Below are 17951 nucleotides of genomic sequence, written 5' to 3'. Positions count from 1 at the left end.
GTCTCTATCCTCTCCGGCATGACTCTCGTCGCAAGCCTCACTCTCCTGCCCTGTCTGACTATAGTCCCAAGCCTCTCTCTACTGTCCTACCTAACTCTCGTCCTGAACCCCTCTCACCTGTCCTGTCTGACTCTCGTCCCAAATATCTCTCTAATGTCTTGACTGACTCTCGAAACAAACCTCTCTCTGCTATCCAGCCTGATTCTCATCCCGAGCCTCTCTTTCCAGTCCTGCCTGATTCCCTTCCAAAGCCTGTCCAGAATGACACTCGTCCTAAGCCACCCACTCTTGTCCCGCCTGACTCTCGTCCTAAGCCTCTCTATCCTGTCCTTTCTGACTCACGTCCTAAGCCTCTCTCTCCTGTCCTAACTGGCTCTCGTTCCCAGCCCCATCTCTCCTTTAGAGACTTACTCTCGTCCCGAGCCTCCCTCTCCTGTGCTTCCTGACTCTCGTCCCAAGCCTCAGTCTCATGTCCAGCCTGACTCTCGTCCGAAGCCTCTCTCGACCTTCCGGCCTGACTCTCGTCCCAAGCCCCTCTCTCCTGTCCTGCCTAACTCTCGTCACAAGCCACTCTCTCCTGTCCTGTCTGATTCTCTCCCCAGACCTCACTTTTCTTTCCCGCCTGTTTCTCGTACCAAGCGTCTCTCTCCTATCCTGACTGAGTCTCGTCACAAAACCCAGACTTCAATTTTCTTTCCCGCCTGACTCTCGTACTAAGCCTCCCTCTCCTGTCCGACCTAACTCTCGTCCTAAGCCTCCCTATACTCTCCCTCAAGACTCTCGTCCCAAGTCTCTGTCTCATGTCTTGCCTTACTCACGTTCCAAGCCTCTCTCTCCTGCCCGTACTGACTCTCATCCCAAGCATCTCTCCCCTGTCCTGTCTGACTCTAGTCCCAAGCCTGTCTCTCCTATCCTGCCTGACTCTCGTCCCAAACACCTCTATCTTGTTCAGCCTGATTCTTGTCGACAGCCTCTCTCTCCTGTCCTGCCTGACTCTCGTCCCAAGCATTTCTCTCCTGTCCTGCCTCACTCTCGTCCTAAGCCTCTCTCTCTTGTCCTGAACGACTCTCGTCCTAAGCCTCTCTCTCATGTCCTGCCTGATTCTCGTCCCAAGCGACTCTCTCCTGTCTTGCCTGACTCTCGAACCAATCCTCTGTCACCTTTCCAGCCTGACTCTCGTCCCAAGCCTCTCTCTCCTCTCCTGCATGACTATCTTCACAAGCCTCCCTCTCAAGTCCTATCTGACTCTCTTCTCGACTCTCTCTCCTATCCAGCCTGACTCTCGTCCCAAGACTCTCTCTCCTGTCCTGCCTGAGTCTCGGCCGAAACCCCTCTTTCCTGTCCTGCCTGAGTCTCGTCCCAAGCCTCTCTCCCCTGTCCTGCCTGAATTTCGTCACAAGCCTCTCTCTCCTGTTGTGCCTGAGTCTCGTCCCAAACTTCTCTCTCCTGTCCTGCCTGACTCTCGTCCCAAGCCTCTTTTTCCTGTCCACCATGACTCTCGTCCCAAGTCTCTCTCTCCTGTCCTGCCTGACTCTCGTCCCAAGCCTCTCTCTCCCCTCTTGCCTGACTCTCGAATCAAGCGTCTGTCTCGTATCCAGTCTGACTCTCGTCCTAAGCTTCTCTCTCCTGTCCTGCCCGAGTCTCGTCCTTAGCCTCTCTCACCTGTCTTTCCTGACTCAGGTCCCAGAACTCTCTATCCTGTCCTGCCTGACTCTCGTCCCAAGCCTCTCTCTCCTGTCCAGCCTGATTCTCGTCCCAAGCCTCTCTCTCCTCTCCTGCATGACTATCGTCAGAAGCCTCCCTCTCAAGTCCTGACTGACTCTCTTCTCGACTCTCTCTCCTATCCAAACCAAGTCTCTCTCTCCTGTCCTGCCTGAGTCCCGGCCGAAGCCTCTGTCTCCTGTCCTGCGTTTGTCTCGTCCTAAGCCTCTCTCTCCTCTCCTGCCTGAGTCTCCGCCCAAGCTTCTCTCTCCTCTCCTGCATGACTATCGTCACAAGCCCCTCTCTCAAGTCCTGACTGACTCTCTTCTCGACTCTTTCTCCTATCCAGCCTGACTCTCGTCCCAAGTCTCTCTCTGCTGTCCTGCCTGAGTCTCGGCCGAAGCCTCTCTTTCCTGTCCTGCCTGAGTCTCGTCCCAAGCCTCTCTCTCCTGTCCTGCCTGACTCTCGTCACAAGCCTCTCTCTCCTGTTGTGCCTGAGTCTCGACCCAAACCTCTCTCTCCCGTCCTGCCTAACTCTCGTCCCAAGACTCTTTTTCCTGTCCACCATGACTCTCGTCCCAAGCCTCTCTCTCCTGTCCTGCCTGACTCTCGTCCCAAGCCTCTCTCTCCTGTCTTGCCTGACTCTCGAATCAAGCGTCTGTCTCGTATCCAGTCTGACTCTCGTCCCAAGCTTCTCTCTCCTGTCCTGCCCGAGTCTCGTCCTTAGCCTCTCTCATCTGTCTTGCCTGACTCTGGTCCCAAAACTCTCTATCCTGTCCTGCCTGACTCTCGTCCCAACCCTCTCTCTAATGTCATGCCTGACTCTCTTCCAAAGCCTCTCTCTCCTCTCCTGATTCATTCTCGTCGCAAGCTTCTCTCTCATGTCCTCCCTGCCTCTCGTCCTAAGCCAATCTCTCTCTTGTCTTGCCTGACTCTCGTCTCAAGCCTCTCTCTCCTGTCCTGCCTGACTCTCGTCCCAAGACTCTCTCTCCTGTCCTGGCTGACTCTTGTCCCACGACTTTCTATCCTGTCCTGCATGACTCTCGTCCCAACCTTTCTCTCCTGCCCTACCTGACTCTCGTCCCAAACATCTCTCTCCTGTCCTGACTGACTCTCGTCCCAAGCATCTCTCCCCTGTCCTGTCTGACTCTAGGCCCAAGCCTTTCTCTTGTATCCTGCCTGACTCTCGTCCCAAGCCTCTCTCTCTAATGTCCTGACTGACTCTGGTCCGAATCCTCTCTCTCGTGTCCAGTTAGATTCTTACACAGTCTTTCACTCCTGTCCGACCTGACTCTTGTCCTGAGCGTCTGTATCCTCTCCGGCATGACTCTCGTCGCAAGCCTCACCCTCCTGCCCTGTCTGACTCTAGTCCCAAGCCTCTCTCTACTGTCCTATCTAACTCTCGTCCCGAACCCTTCTCACCTGTCCTGTCTGACTCTCGTCCCAAACATCTCTCTAATGTCTTGACTGACTCTCGAAACAAACCTCTCTCTGCTATTCAGCCTGATTCTTATCCCGAGCCTCTCTTTCCAGTCCTGCCTGATTCTCTTCCCAAGCCTGTCCAGGCTGACTCTCGTCCCAAGCCTCCTTCTCCTGTCCTGCCTGTCTCTCGTCCTAAGCCTCTCTATCCTGTCCTTTCTGACTCACGTCCTAAGTCTCTCTCCCCTGTCATGCGTGGCTCTCGTCCCCAGCCCCATCTCTCCTTTAGAGACTGACTTTCGTCCCGAGCCTCCCTCTCCAGTGCTTCCTGACTCTCGTCCCAAGCCTCTCTCTTATGTCCAGCCTGACTCTCGTCCGAAGCCTCTCTCGACCTTCCGGCCTGACTCTCGTCCCAAGCCTCTCTCTCCTGTCCTGCCTGACTCTCGTTGCAAGCCCCTATCTCCTGTCCTGTCTGACTCTCTCCCCAGACCTCACTTTTCTTTCCCGCCTGTTTCTCGTACCAAGCCTCTCCTCTCCTGTCTGAGTCTCGTCAGAAAACCCAGACTTCACTTTTCTTTCCCGCCTGAATCTCGTACCAAGCCTCCCTCTTCTGTGCGAACTAACTCTCGTCCTAAACTTCCCTATACTCTCCTTCATGACTCTCGTCCCAAGACTCCGTCTAATGTCTTGTCTTACTCACGTTCCAAGCCTCTCTCTCCTGTCCGTACTGACTCTCATCCCAAGGATCTCTCCCCTGTCCTGTCTGACTCTAGTTCCAAGCCTGTCTCTCCTATCCTGCCTGACTCTCGTCCAAACCCCTCTCTCTTGTCCAGCCTGATTCTTGTCGACAGCCTCTCTCTCCTGTCCTGCCTGACTCTCGTCGCAAGCATTTCTCTCCTGTCCTGCCTCACTCTCGTCCGAAGCCTCTCTCTCCTGTCCTGAACGACTCTCGTCCCAAGCCTCTCTCTCCTGTCCTGCCTAACTCTCCTCCCAAACGACTCTCTCCTGTCTTGCCTGACTCTCGAACCAATCCTCTTTCACCTATCCAGCATGACTCTCGTCCCAAGCCTCTCTCTCCTGTCCTGTCTAACTCTCGTCATAAGGCTCTCTCTCCTGTCCTGGCTGACTCTCGTCCCAAGCCTCTCTCTCCTGTTCACCCTGACTCTCTTCCCAAGCTTCTCTCTCCAGTCTTGCCTGATACGAATTAAACCATCTCTCTCCTCTCCAGCCTGACTCTCGTCCCAAGCCTCTCTCTCGTGTAGTGCGTAAGTCTCGTCCCAAGTGTTTCTCTCCTCTCCTGCCTTAGTCTCGTCCCAAGCCTCTCTCTCCTCTCCTGCCTGACTCTCGTCACAAGCCTCCCTCTCAAGTTCTGACTGACTCTCTTCTGAAGCCTCTCTCTCCTATCCAGCCTGACTCTCGTCCCAAGTCTCTCTCTACTGTCCTGCTTGAGTCTCGGCCCAAGACTCTCTCTCCTGTCCTGCCTGAGTCTCGTCCCAAGCCTCTCTCTCATGTCCTGCCTGACTCTCTTCACAAGCCTTCCTCTCCAGTCTTGTCTCACTCTCTTCCCAAGCCTCTCTCTCCTATCCAGCCTGACTCTCGTCCCAAGCCTATCTCTCCTCTCCTGCCTGACTCTCGTCACAAGCGTCCCTCACAAGTCCTGACTGACTCTCTTCTCAAGCCTCTCTCTCCTATCCAGCCTGTCTCTCATTCCAAGTCTCTCCCTCCTGTCCTGCCTGAGATTCGGCCCAAGCCTCTCTCTCCTGTCCTCCCTGAGTCTCGTCTCACGCCTCTCTCTCCTGTCCAACCTGACTCTCGTCACAAGCCTCCCTCTCCAGTCCTGCCTGACTCTCTTCCCACGCCTCTCTCTCCTATCCAGCCTGACTCTCGTCCCAAGCCTCTCCCTCCTGTCTTGAGTGACTCTTGTCCCAAGCCTCTCTCTCCTGTCCTGCCTGACTCTCGTCCCAAGCCTCTCTCTCCTGTCCACCCTGACTCTCGTCCGAAGATTCTCTCTCCTGTCCTGCCTGACTTTCCTCCCAAGACTGTCTCTCCTCTACTGCCTGACTCTCTTCCCATGCTTCCCTATCCTTCCCTAACCTACTCTCCTCCCAAGCCCCTCTCTCCTCTCCTGTCTGACTCCTGTCCCAAACCTCACTCTCCTGTCCAGCTGACTCACGTCCCAAGCCTCTGTCTCCTCTCCAACCTGACTCTCGTCACAAGTCTTTTTGTCCTCTCCCGCATGACTCTCGTACCAAGGATCTCTTTCCTGTCTTGCCTGACTCTCATCCCAAGCCTTTCTCACCTGCCCTACCTGAATCTCGTCCCAAACTTCTCTCTCCTATCCAGCCTGACTTTCGTCCCAAGTCTCTCTCTCCTCCCCTGCCTGACTCAGGTCCCAAGCCTCTTTTTCCTGACCTGCCTCCCCCTTCTGTCCTAGTGACTCGTTCTAAGCCTGTCTCTCCTCTCCTTCCTGACTATCGTCCCAAGCTTCTCTCTCCTGTCCAGCCTGACTCTCGTTCAAAGCCTCTCTTTCCTGTCCCGCCTGAGTCTCTACCCAAGCCTCTGTCTCCTGTCCGACCTGACTCTCGTAGTGATCCTCTCTATCCTCTCCGTCATAACTCTCGTCCCAAGCCTCACTCTCATGTATTTCCTTACTCACGTCACAAGCCTCTCTCTCCAGTCCTGCCTGACTGTCGTTCCAAGCATCTCTCCCCTGTCCTGTCTGACTCTAGTCCCAACCCTCTCTCTCCTAGTTTGCCTGACTCTCGTCCCAAGCCTCTCTCTCCTATCCAGCCTGACTCTCGTCCCAAGCCTCTCTATCCTGTCCTGCCTGACTCTCGTCGGAAGCCTCTCTCTCCTGTCCTGCCTGAGTCTCGTCGCAAGACTCTCTCTCCAGTCCTGCCTGACTATCGTCCTAAACCACTCTCTCCTGTCCTGCCTGGGTTTGGTCCGAAGCTTCTCTCTCCTGTCTTGCCTGACTCTCCTCCCAAGCCTCTCTCTCCTGTCCTGATTGATTCTCGTCCCAAGCATCTCTCCCCTGTCCTGTCTGACTCAAGTCCTAAACCTCTCTCTCCCCTGTCCTGACTGACTCTGGTCCCAAGCCTCTCTCTCCCCTGTCCTGACTGACTCTGGTCCCAAGCCTCTCTCTCCTCTCTGGTATGGCTTTCGTCGCAAGCCTGTCTGTCCTGCCCTCTCTGACTCTCGTCCCAAGGGTCTCTCTCCTGTCCTATCTAACTCTTGTCCCAAGCCCCTATAACCTGTCCTGTCTGACTGTCGTCACAAGCCTCTCTTTCCTGTCTTGCCTGACTCTCGAACCAAACCTCTCTCTGCTATACAACCTAACTCTCATCCCAAGCCTCTCTCTCCAGTCCTTCCTGACTCTCTTCCCAAGCCTCTCTCCTGCCCAGCTGACTCTAGTCCCAAGGCTCTCTATCCTGTCCTTCCTGACTCACGTCCCAAGCATCTTTCTCCTGTCCTGCTTGGCTCTCGTCCCCAGCCCCTCTCTCCTGTAGAGCTTGACTCTCGTCCCAAGCCTCTCTCTCCTGTCCTGCCTGACTCTCGTCGCAGTCCTCTCTCTTCCCTCCTACCTGACTCTCGTCCTAAGCCATTCTCTCCTGTCCTGCCTGAGTCTCGTCTCAAGCCTCTCTCTCCTGTCTCATCTGAATCACGTCCCAAGCCTCTCTCTCCTGTCCTGCCTGACTCTCCTCCCGAGCATCTTTCCGCTGTCCTGTGTGACTCCAGTCCCAAGCCTCTCTCTCCTATCCTGCCTGACTCTCGTCCCAAGCCTCTCTCTCATGTCCTGCCTCATTCTCGACGCAAGCCTTTCTCTCCTATCCTGCCTGACTCTCGTCCTAAGCCACTCTCTCCTGCCCTGCCTGACTCTCGTCATAAGCCTCTCTCTTCTGTCTTGCCTGACTCTTGGCCCAAGCTTCTCTTTCCTATCCAGGCTGACTCTCGTGCCAAGCCTCTCTCTCCTCTCACACCTGAGTTTCGTCTAGAAACTCTCTCTCCTGTCTTGCCTGACTGTCGTCCTAAGTCTTTCTCTCTCCTGACTTGACTGACTTTCGTCCCAAGCCTCTCTCTCCAGTCCGTTTAGTTTCTCTCCCCAAGTCTATCTCTCCTCTCCGACCTAACTCTCGTCCTAAGCGTCTCTACCCTCTCCGGCATGACTCTAGTCGCAAGCCTCTCTCTCCTGCCCTGTCTGACTCTCGTCCCAATCCTCTCTCTCATGTCCTATCCAACCCTCGTCCCAATTCCCTCTCTCATGTCTTGCCTGACTCTCGTCCCAAGTCTTTCTATCTTATCCTGCCTGACTCTCGTTCCAAGTTTTTCTCTCCTGTCCTGCCTGCGTCTCGTCCCCAGCCCCTCTCTGCCGTAGAGCCTGAATCTCGTCCCGACCCTCCCTCTCCTGTGCTTCCTGACTCGTCCCAAGCCTCTCTCTCCTGTCTTCCCTGACTCTCGAGTTAAACCTCTCTCTCCCCTCCTGCCTGACTCTCGTCCCAAGCCTCTCTCTCCTCTCCTGAGTGAGTCTCGTCCCAAGCCTCTCTCTCCTCTCCTGCACGACTATCGTCACAAGCCTCCCTCTCAAGTCCTGACTGACTCTCTTCTCGACTCTCTCTCCTATCCAGCCTGACTCTCGTCCCAAGTCTCTCTCTCCTCTCCTGCCTGAGTCTCGTCCCAAACCTCTCTCTCTCCTGTCCTGCCTGAATCTCGTCCCAAGCATCTTTTTCCTGTCCACCATGACTCTCGTCCCAAGCCTCTCTCTCCTGTCTTGCCTGACTCTCGAATCAAGCGTCTGTCTCATATCCTGTCTGACTCTCGTCCTAAGCTTGTCTCTCCTGTCGTGCCCGAGTCTCGTCCTTAGCCTCTCTCACCTGTCATGCCTGACTCTGGTCCCAGGACTCTCTATCCTGTCCTGCCTGACTCTCATCCCAAGCCTCTCTCTCCTGTCAAGCCTGATTATCGTCCCAAGCCTCTCTCTCATGTCCTGCCTGACTCTCTTCCCAAGCCTCTCTCTCCTCTCCTGCCTCATTCTCGTCGCAAGCCTCTCTCTCCTGTCCTGCCTGACTCTCGTCCTAAACGAATCTCTCTCTTGTCCTGCCTGACTCTCGTCTCAAGCCTCTCTCTTCTGTCTTGCCTGATTCTCGTCCCAAGCCTCTCCCTCTTGTCCTACCTGACTCTTGTCCCAGGACTTTCTATCCTGTCCTGCCTGACTCTCGTCCCAACCTTTCTCTCCTGCCCTACCTGACTCTCGTCCCAAACGTCTCTCTCCTGTCCTGACTGACTCTCGCCCCAAGCATCGCTCCCGTGTCCTGTCTGACTCTAGGCCCAAGCCTCTCTCTTGTGTCCTGCCTGACTCTCGCCCCAAGCCTCTCTCTCTCCTGTCCTGACTGACTCTTGTCCAAATCCTCTCTCTCCTGTCCGGTTAGATTATTGCACAAAGTCTATCACTCCTGTCCGACCTGACTCTTGTCCTGAGCCTCTCTATCTTCTTCGGCATGACTCTCGTCGCAAGCCTCACTCTCCTTCGCTGTCTGACTCTAGTCCCAAGCCTCTCTCGACTGTCCTATCTAACTCTCGTCCCGAATGCCTCTCACCTGTCCTGTCTGACTCTCGCCCCAAACATCTCTTTAATGTCTTGACTGACTCTCGAAACAAACCTCTCTCTGCTATCCAGCCTGGCTCTCATCCCGAGCCTCTCTTTCCAGTCCTGCCTGATTCTCTTGCAAAGACTGTCAAGGCTGACTCTCGTCCCAAGCCACCCTCTCTTGTCCCGCCTGACTCTCGTCCTAAGCCTCTCTATCCTGTCCTTTCTGACTCACGTCCTAAGCCTCTCTCTCCTGTCTTACCTGGCTCTCGTCCTTAGCCCCATCTCTCCTTTAGAGACTGACTCTCGTCCCGAGCCTCCCTCTCCTGTGCTTCCTGACTCTCGTCCCAAGCCTCTCTCTCATGTCCAGCCCTCTCGTCCGAAGCCTTTCTCGAGTTTCCGGCCTGACTCTCGTCCCAAGCCCCTCTCTCCTGTCCTGCCTGACTCTCGTCCCAAGCCTCTCTCTCCTGTCCAGCCTGATTATCGTCCTAAGCCTCTCTCCTGTCCTGCCTGACTCTCTTCCCAAGCCTCTCTATCCTCTCCTGCCTCATTCTCGTCGCAAGCCTCTATCTCCTGTCCTGCCTGACTCTCGTCTTAAGTCAATCTCTCTCTTGTCCTGCCTTACTCTCGTCTCAAGCCTCTCTCTCCTGTCCTGCCTGATTCTCGTCCTAAGCCTCTATCTCCTGTCCTGCCTGACTCTTGTCCCACGACTTTCTATAATGTCCTGCCTGATTCTCGTCCCAACCTTTCTCTCCTGCCCTACCTGACTCTCGTCCAAAACGTCTCTCTCCTGTCCTGACTGACTCTCGTCCCAAGCATCTCTCCCCTGTCCTGTCTGACTCTAGGCCCAAGACTCTCTCTTGTATCCTGCCTGACTCTCGTCCTAAGCCTCTCTCTCTCCTGTCCTGACTGACTCTAGTCCAAATCCTCTCTCTTCTGTCCGGTTAGATTCTTGCACAAAGTGTATCACTCCTGTCCGAACTGACTCTTGTCCTGAGCGTCTCTATCCTCCCCGGAATTACTCTCGTCGCAAGCATCACTCTCCTGCCCTGTCTGACTCTAGTCCCAAGCCTCTCTCTACTGTCCTATCTAACTCTCGTCCCGGACCCTTCTCACCTGTTCTGTCTGACTCTCGTCCCAAACATCTCTCTAATGTCTTGACTGACTCTCGAAACAAACCTCTCTCTGCTATCCAGCCTGATTCTCATCCCGAGCCTCTCTTTCCAGTCCTGCCTGATTCTCTTCCCAAGCCTATCCAGAATGACTCTCGTCCCAAGCCACCCTCTCTTGTCCCGCCTGACTCTCGTCCTAAGCCTCTCTATCCTGTCCTTTCTGACTCACGTCCTAAGCCTCTCTCTCCTGTCTTAACTGGCTCTCGTCCCCAGCCCCATCTCTCCTTTAGAGACTTACTCTCGTCCCGAGCCTCCCTCTCCTGTGCTTCCTGACTCTCGTCCCAAGCCTCAGTCTCATGTCCAGCCTGACTCTCGTCCGAAGCCTCTCTCGACCTTCCGGCCTGACTCTCGTCCCAAGCCTCTCTCTCCTGTCCTGCCTGACTCTCGTCACAAGCCACTCTCTCCTGTCATGTCTGATTCTCTCCCCAGACCTCACTTTTCTTTCCCGCCTGTTTCTTGTACCAAGCCTCTCTCTCCTGTCCTGCCTGAGTCTCGTCACAAACCCCAGACTTCAATTTTCTTTCCCGCCTGACTCTCGTACTAAGCCTCCCTCTCTCGTGCGACCTAACTCTCGTCCTAAGCCTCACTATACTCTCCCTCAAGACTCTCGTCCCAAGACTCTGTCTCATGTCTTGCCTTACTCACGTTCCAAGCCTCTCTCTCCTGCTCGTACTGACTCTCATCCCAAGCATCTCTCACCTGTCCTGTCTGACTCTAGTCCCAAGCCTGTCTCTCCTATCCTGCCTGACTCTCGTCCCAAACCCCTCTCTCTTGTCCAGCCTGATTCTTGTCGACAGCCTCTCTCTCCTGTCCTGCCTGACTCTCGTCCCAAGCATTTCTCTCCTGTCGTGCCTCACTCTTTTCCTAAGCCTCTCTCTCCTGTCCTGAACGACTCTCGTCCCAAGCCTCTCTCTCATGTCCTGCCTGACTCTCGTCCCAAGCGACTCTCTGCTGTCTTGCCTGACTCTCGAACCAATCCTCTGTCACCTATCCAACCTGAATTCCGTCCCAAGCCTCTCTCTCCTCTCCTGCATGACTATCGTCACAAGCCTCCCTCTCAAGTCCTGACTGACTCTCTTCTCGACCCTCTCTCCTATCCAGCCTGACTCTCGTCCAAAGTCTCTCTCTCCTGTCCTGCCTGAGTCCCGGCCGAAGCCTCTGTCTCCTGTCCTGCGTGAGTCTCGTCCCAAGTCTCTCTCTCCTCTCCTGCCTGAGTCTCCGTCCAAGCCTCTCTCTCCTCTCCTGCATGACTATCGTCACAAGCCTCCCTCTCAAGTCCTGACTGACTCTCTTCTCGACTCTCTCTCCTATCCAGCCTGACTCTCGTCCCAAGTCTCTCTCTCCTCTCCTGCCTGAGTTTCGGCCGAAGCCTCTGTCTCCTGTCCTGCGTAGGTCTCGTCTCAAGCCTCTCTCTCCTCTCCTGCTTGATTTTCCTCCCAAGCCTCCCTCTCCTGTCCTGCCTGACTCTCTTCCCAAGGCTCTCTTCCCTGTCCTGCCAGTCTCTCGTCCCAAGCCTCTTTCTCCTGTCAGGTGAGACTCTTGCCCCAAGGCTGTCTCGCCAGTTCGACTTGACTCTTGTCCTAACCCTCTCTATTCTCTCCGGCTTAACTCTCGTCCCAAGCCTCCTTCTACTGAAGTGCCTGATTCTCGTCCCAAGCCTCTCTCCCCTGTCCTGTCTGACTCTCTTCCAAAACATCTCTCTTCTGTCCTGCTGACTCTCTTCCCAAGCCTCTCCCTCCTCCCCTACCTGACTCTCTTCCCAAGCCTATTTGTCCTATCCTGCATGACTCTCGTACCAAACCTCTCCCTCCTGTCCTGCCTGACTCTCGTCCCAAGCCTCTCTCTCCTGTCCAGCCTGACTCTCGTCCTAAGCCTCTCTCTCCTGTCATGCCTGACTCTCCTCACAAGAGTCTCTCTCCTCTCCTGCCTGACACTCGACCCAGACTCCACTTTTCTTTCCCGCCTGAATATCGTACCAAGTTTTTCTCTCCTGTCCTTCCTGACTCTCGTCCGAAGCCTCTCTCTCCTGCCCTGCTCGACTCTCGTCCCAAGCCTCTCTCTCCTGTCCTGCCTGACTCTCGCCCCAGACTTCACTTTTCTTTCCTACCTGACTCTCGTATCAAGCCTCTCTCTCTCCTGTCCTGCCTGACTCTCATCGCAAGCCTCTCTCTCCTGTCCAGCTTGACTCTCGTCCTAAGCCTCTCTCTCTTGTCTTGCCTGACTCTCGATCCAAGCGTCTCTCTCCTGTCCAGCCTGACTCTCGTCGCAGGCCTCTCTCTCCTGTACAATATTGATTCTCGTCCCAAGTCTCTCTCTCCTGTCCTGCCTGACTCTCGTCCCAAGCCTTTATCTCTCCTCTCCGGCCTGACTCTCGCCCCAGACTTCACTTTTTTTTTCCCACCTGACTCTCTTCCCAAGCCTCTCTCTCCAGTCCTGCCTGACCTTCGGCCCAAGCCTTTCTCTCCTGTCCTACCTGACTCTTGTCCCAAACCTCTCTCTCGTGTCCTGCTGACTCTCGCCCCAAGACTCTCTTCATTCCAGCCTGACTCTCGTCCCAAGCCTCTTTCTCCTCTCCTGCCACAATCTCGTCCAAAGCCTCTCTCTCCTGTCCTACCTGGCTCTCGCCCCAGACTTCACTTTTCTTTCCCCCCTGACTCTCGTCTCAAGCGTCTCTCTCCTCTCTTCTCTGACTCTCGTCCAAATTCTCTTTGTCCTGTCGTGCATGACTCTCGTCCCAAGCCTCGCTCTTCTGACCTAACTGACTCTCATCGCAAGCATATCTCTCCTCTCCTGCCTGATTCTCGTCCCAAGCCTCTCTCTCCTTTCCTACCTGACCTTCGTCCCAAGCCTCTCTCTCTTGTCGTGTCTGAGTCTCGTCACAAGCCTCTCTCTCCTCTCCAGCCTGACTCTTGTCCCATGCCTCTCTCTTCTGTCTTCTATGACTCTCGTCCTAAGCCTTTCTCTCATGTCCTTCCTGACTCTCGTCCCAAGCCTTTTTCTCCTGTCCGGTCAGACTCTAGCCCAAAGTCTATCTCTCCTTTCCAACCAGACTCTCGTCCTAAGCCTCTATATCCTCTCCGGCATGACTCTCGTCTCGAGTCTCTCTCTCCTGTTCTGCTTGAAAATCGTCACAAGCCTTTCTGTCTTGTCCTCTCTGACTCTCGTCCCAAGCCTCTCTCTCCTTCCCTGCCTGGAGATCGTCCTATGCCCATCTCTTTTCTCCATCCTGACTCTTAACCCATGTGTATCTCTCCTGTCCGACCTTACTCTCGTCCAAAGATTATCTGTCTTCTCCGGCATGACTCTCGTACCAAGACTCCCTCTCATGTCATGCCTGACTCACGTCCAAAGCCTCTTTCTCCCGCATTAGTAGAATCTCGTCTCAAGCATCTTTCCCCTGTCCTGTCTGATTCTAGTCCCAAGCCTCTCTCTCCTATCCTGCCTGACTCTCGTCCTAAGCCTCTCTCTCCTGTTCAGCCTGACTCTAGTCCTAAGCCTCTCTCTCCTGTCCTGCCTGACTCTCGTCCCAAGCCACTCACTCCTGTCCTGCCCTACTCTCGTCCCAAGCCTCTCCTGTCTAGCCTGACTCTCGTCCCAAGCCTCTCTCTCTCTCTCTCTCTCTCCTGTCTAGCCTGACTCTCGTCCCAAGCCTCTCTCTCTCTCTCTCTCTCTCTCTCTCTCTCTCTCACTCTCTCTCTCTCTCTCTCTCTCTCTCTCTCTCTCTCTCTCTCTCTCTCTCTCTCTGAATCTCGTCCCAAGCCTCTCTCTCATCTGTCCTGACTGATTCTCGTTCAAAGCCTCTCTCTCCTGTCCTATATATTCTTGTATAAGTCTATCCCTCCTGTCCGACTTGACTCTAGTCCTAAGCCTCTCTAATCTCTCCGGCATGACTCTCCTCGCAGGCCTCTCTACCCTGCCATGACTGACTATCGTCCCAAAAATCTCTCTCCTGTCTTATCTAACTCTCTTCCCATGCCTATCTCTCCTGTCCTGCCTGACTCTCGTCCCAAGCCTCCCTCTCCTGTTTTGCCTGACCCTCGTCCTAAGTCTCTTTCTCCGTCATGCCTGACTCTCGTCAAAAGCCTCTCTCTCCTCCACTGCCTGACTCTCGTCCCAAGATTCTCTTTCCTGTCCTATCAAACTCTCGGCCCAAACCTCTCTGTCCTTTCCGGCATGACTCTCGTCCCAAGCCTCCCTCTCATGTCTTGCCTGAATTTCGTCCCAAGCCTCTCTCTCCTGTTCCGCCTGAATCTCTTCCCAAGCCTCTCTCTCCTGTCGTGCATGAGCCTCTTCCTAAGCCACTCTGTCCTGTCCAGCCTGACTCACGTCCCATTTCTCTCTCTCCTGTCTTCTATGACTCTCCTCTCGTCCCAAGCCTCCCTCTCCTCTTCTGCCTGACTCTTGTCCTAAGCCTTTCTATCCGGTCATGCTTGACTCTCGTCCCTAGCCTCTCTCTCTCCTATCTTGACTGACTCTCGCCCAAGCCTCTCTCTCCTGTCCGGTTAGATTCTTGCCCCAAGTCTATCTCTCCTATCCGACGTAACTCTCCTCCTAAGCCTCTCTAACCTCTCTGGCATGACTCTCATCGCAAGCCTCTCTCTCCTGCCCTGTCTGACTCTCTTCCGAAGCCTGTCTCTCCTGTCCTATCTAACTCTCGTCCCACGCCTCTCTGTTCTTTCCGGCATGACTCTCGTCCCAAGCCTCAGTCTCATGTCTTGCCTGATTCTCATCCTAAGCCTCTCTCTCCTGTCCTGCCTGACTCTCGTGCCAAGCCTCACTCTCCTGTCCTTCCTGAATATCGTCCCAAGACTCTCTCTCCTTTCGTGCCTGAGTCTCGTACTAAGCCTCTCTCACTTGTCCAGCCTGACTCCCGTCACATGTCTCTCTCTCCTGTCTTCTATGACTCTCGTCCCAAGCCTCCCTCTCCGCTTATGCCTGAAACTCGTCCTAAGCCTGTCTCTCCGGTCATGCCTGACTCTCGTCCCTAGCCTCTCTCTCTCCTGTCCAGACTGACTCTCGCCCAAGCCACTTTCTCCTGTCCGGTTAGATTCTTGCCCCAAGTCGATCTCTCCTCTCCGACGTAACTCTCGTCCTAAGCCACTATAACCTTTCTGGCATGTCTCTCCTCGCAAGCCTCTCTCTCCTGCCCTAACTGACTCTCCTCCCAAGCCTTTCTCTCCTGTCCTATCTAATTCTCGTCCCAAGCCTCTCACTCCTGTCCCGCCTGACTCTCGTCCCAAGACTCCCTCTCCTGTCCTCCCTGACTCTCTTCCCAAGCCACTCTCTCCTGTCCTGCCTGTCTCTCGTCCCAAGCCTCTTTCTCCTGTCAGGTGAGACTCCTACCCCAAAGCTGTCTCTCCTGTCCGACTTGACTATTGTCTTAAGCTTTTCTATGCTCTCCGGCCTGAATCTCGTCCCAAGCCTTACTCTCTTGACCTACCTGACTCTCGTCCCAAGCCTCTCTCCCTTGTCCTGTCTGAGTCTCTTCCCAAACCTTACTCTCCTGTCCTGCTGACTCTCGTCCCAGGCGTCTCTCTCCTATCCTGCCTGGCTCTCATCGCAATCCTCTCTCTCCTGCCCTAACTGACTCTCCTCCCAAGCCATTCTCTCCTGTCCTATCTAATTCTCGTCCCAAGCCTCTCACTCCTGTCCCGCCTGACTCTCGTCCCAAGACTCCCTCTCCTGTCCTCCCTGACTCTCTTCCCAAGCCACTCTCTCCTGTCCTGCCTGTCTCTCGTCCCAAGCCTCTTTCTCCTGTCAGGTGAGACTCCTACCCCAAAGCTGTCTCTCCTGTCCGACTTGACTATTGTCTTAAGCCTTTCTATGCTCTCCGGCCTGAATCTCGTCCCAAGCCTTACTCTCTTGACCTACCTGACTCTCGTCCCAAGCCTCTCTCCCCTGTCCTGTCTGAGTCTCTTCCCAAACCTTACTCTCCTGTCCTGCATGACTCTCGTCCCAAGCCTCTCTCTCCTGTCCTGCCTGACTCTCGCCCCAGACCTCACTTTTCTTTCCCACCTGACTCTCGTCTCAAGCCTCTCTCTCCTATCCTGCCTGGCTCTCATCGCAATCCTCTCTCTCCTGTCCAGCCTGACTCTCGTCCCAACCCTCTCTCTCTTGTCTTGCGTGGCTCGATCCAAGCCTCTGTCTCCTGTCCTGCCTGATGCTCGTCAAAAGCCTCTCTCTCCTGTACAACTTGATTCTCTTCCCAAGCCTCTCTCTAATGTCCTGCCTGACTCAGGTCCCAAGTCTCACTTTCCTGTCCTGCATGATTCTCGTCCAAAGCCTCTCTCTCCTCTCCTGCCTGACTCTCGTCCTAAGCCGCCCTCTCATATCTTCCCTGACTCATGTCTCAAGCCTCTTTCTCCTGTTTTCCTTGGCTCTCGTCCCATGCCTCTTTCTCCTTCCCTGCCTGACTCTATTCCGAAGCCTCTCTCCCCTGTCCTGTCTAACTTTCTTCCCAAGCCTTTCTCTCCTATCCTCCCTGAATCTTGCCCTAAGCCTTTCTCTACATTCCATCCTGAATCTCGTCCCAAGCCATTTTCTCCTGTCCTGCCAGACCCTCGTCCCAAGCCTCTCTCTCCTGTCCTGCCTGACTCTCGCCCCAGACTTCACTTTTCTTTCCCACCTGACTCTCGTCTCAAGAATCTCTCTCCTGTCCTGCCTAACTCTTATTGCAAGCCTCTCTCTCCTGTCCAGCCTGACTCTCGTCCCAAGCCTCTCTCTCTTGTCTTGCCTGACTCGATCCAAGCGTCTCTCTCCTGTCCTTCCTGTCTCTCGTCACAAGCCTCTCTCTCCTGTACAACTTAATTCTCGTCCCAAGTCTCTCTCTCATGTCCTACCTGACACTTGTCCCAAGCCTCTATCTCTCCTCTCCTGCCTGACTCTCGTCACAAGCCTCTCTCTCCTGTACAACTTAATTCTCGTCCCAAGTCTCTCTCTCATTTCCTACCTGACACTTGTCCTAAGCCTCTATCTCTCCTCTGCTGCCTGACTCTCGCCCCAGACTTCACTTTTCTTTCCCGCCTGAATATCGTCCCAAGTTTTTCTCTCCTATCCAGCATGACTCTCGTCCCAAGCCTCTCTCGCCTGCCCTCCCTGACTCTCGTCCCAAGCCTCTCTCTCCTGTCCTGCCTGACTCTCGCCCCAGACTTCACTTTTCTTTCCCACCTCACTCTAATCTCAATCCTCTCTCTCCTGTTCTGCCTGACTCTCATCGCAAGCCTCTTTCCCCTGTCCAACCTGACTCTCGTCCCAAGCCTCTCTCTCTTGTCTTACCTGACTCTCGATCCATGCCTCTGTCTCCTGTCCTGCCTGACTCTCGTCACAAGCCTCTCTCTCCTGTACAAATTGATTCTCATCCCAAGCCTCTCTCTCCCCTCCTGCCTGACTCAGGTCCCAAACCTCACTCTCCTGTCTGCCAGATTCTCGTTCCAAGCCTCTCTCTCCTCTCCTGCCTGACTCTCGTCATAAACCGCCCTCTCATATCTTCCCTGACTCATGTCCAAAGCCTCTTTCTCCTGTGTTGCCTGGCTCTCGTCCCAAGCCTCTTTCTCCTTCCCTGCCTGACTCTATTCCGAAGCCTCTCCCCCCTGTCCTGTCTAACTCTCTTCCCAAGCGTTTCTCTCCTATCCTGCCTAACTCTTGCCCTAATCCTCTCTCTCCATTGAAGCCTGACTCTCGTCCCAAGCCTCTTTCGCGTGTCCTGCCAGACTCTTGTACCAAGCCTCTCTCTCCTGTCCTGCCTGACTCTCGCCCAAGACTTCACTTTTCTTTCAAGACTGACTCTCGTCCCAGGCATCTCTCTTTTCCTGCCTGATTTTCGTCCCAAGCATCTCTCTCCTGTCATGCCTGAGTCTCGTCCCAAGCCTCTCTCTCCTGCCCTGCCTAATTCTCGTACCAGGCCTCCCACTCCTGCCCTACCTGTCTCTCGTCCCAAGCCTCTCTCCCCTGTCCTGTCTGATTCTCTTCTCAGACCTCTCTCTCCTGTCCTGCTGACTCTCGTCCCAAGCCTCCCTCTCCTCTCCTACCACACTCTCTTCCCAAGGCTATTTCTACAGTCCTGCATGACTCTCGTC

The sequence above is a fragment of the Panulirus ornatus genome, chromosome 11, assembly GCF_036320965.1.
Source record: "Panulirus ornatus isolate Po-2019 chromosome 11, ASM3632096v1, whole genome shotgun sequence".
NCBI lineage: Eukaryota > Metazoa > Arthropoda > Malacostraca > Decapoda > Palinuridae > Panulirus > Panulirus ornatus.
This window is presented reverse-complemented; position numbering follows the sequence as displayed.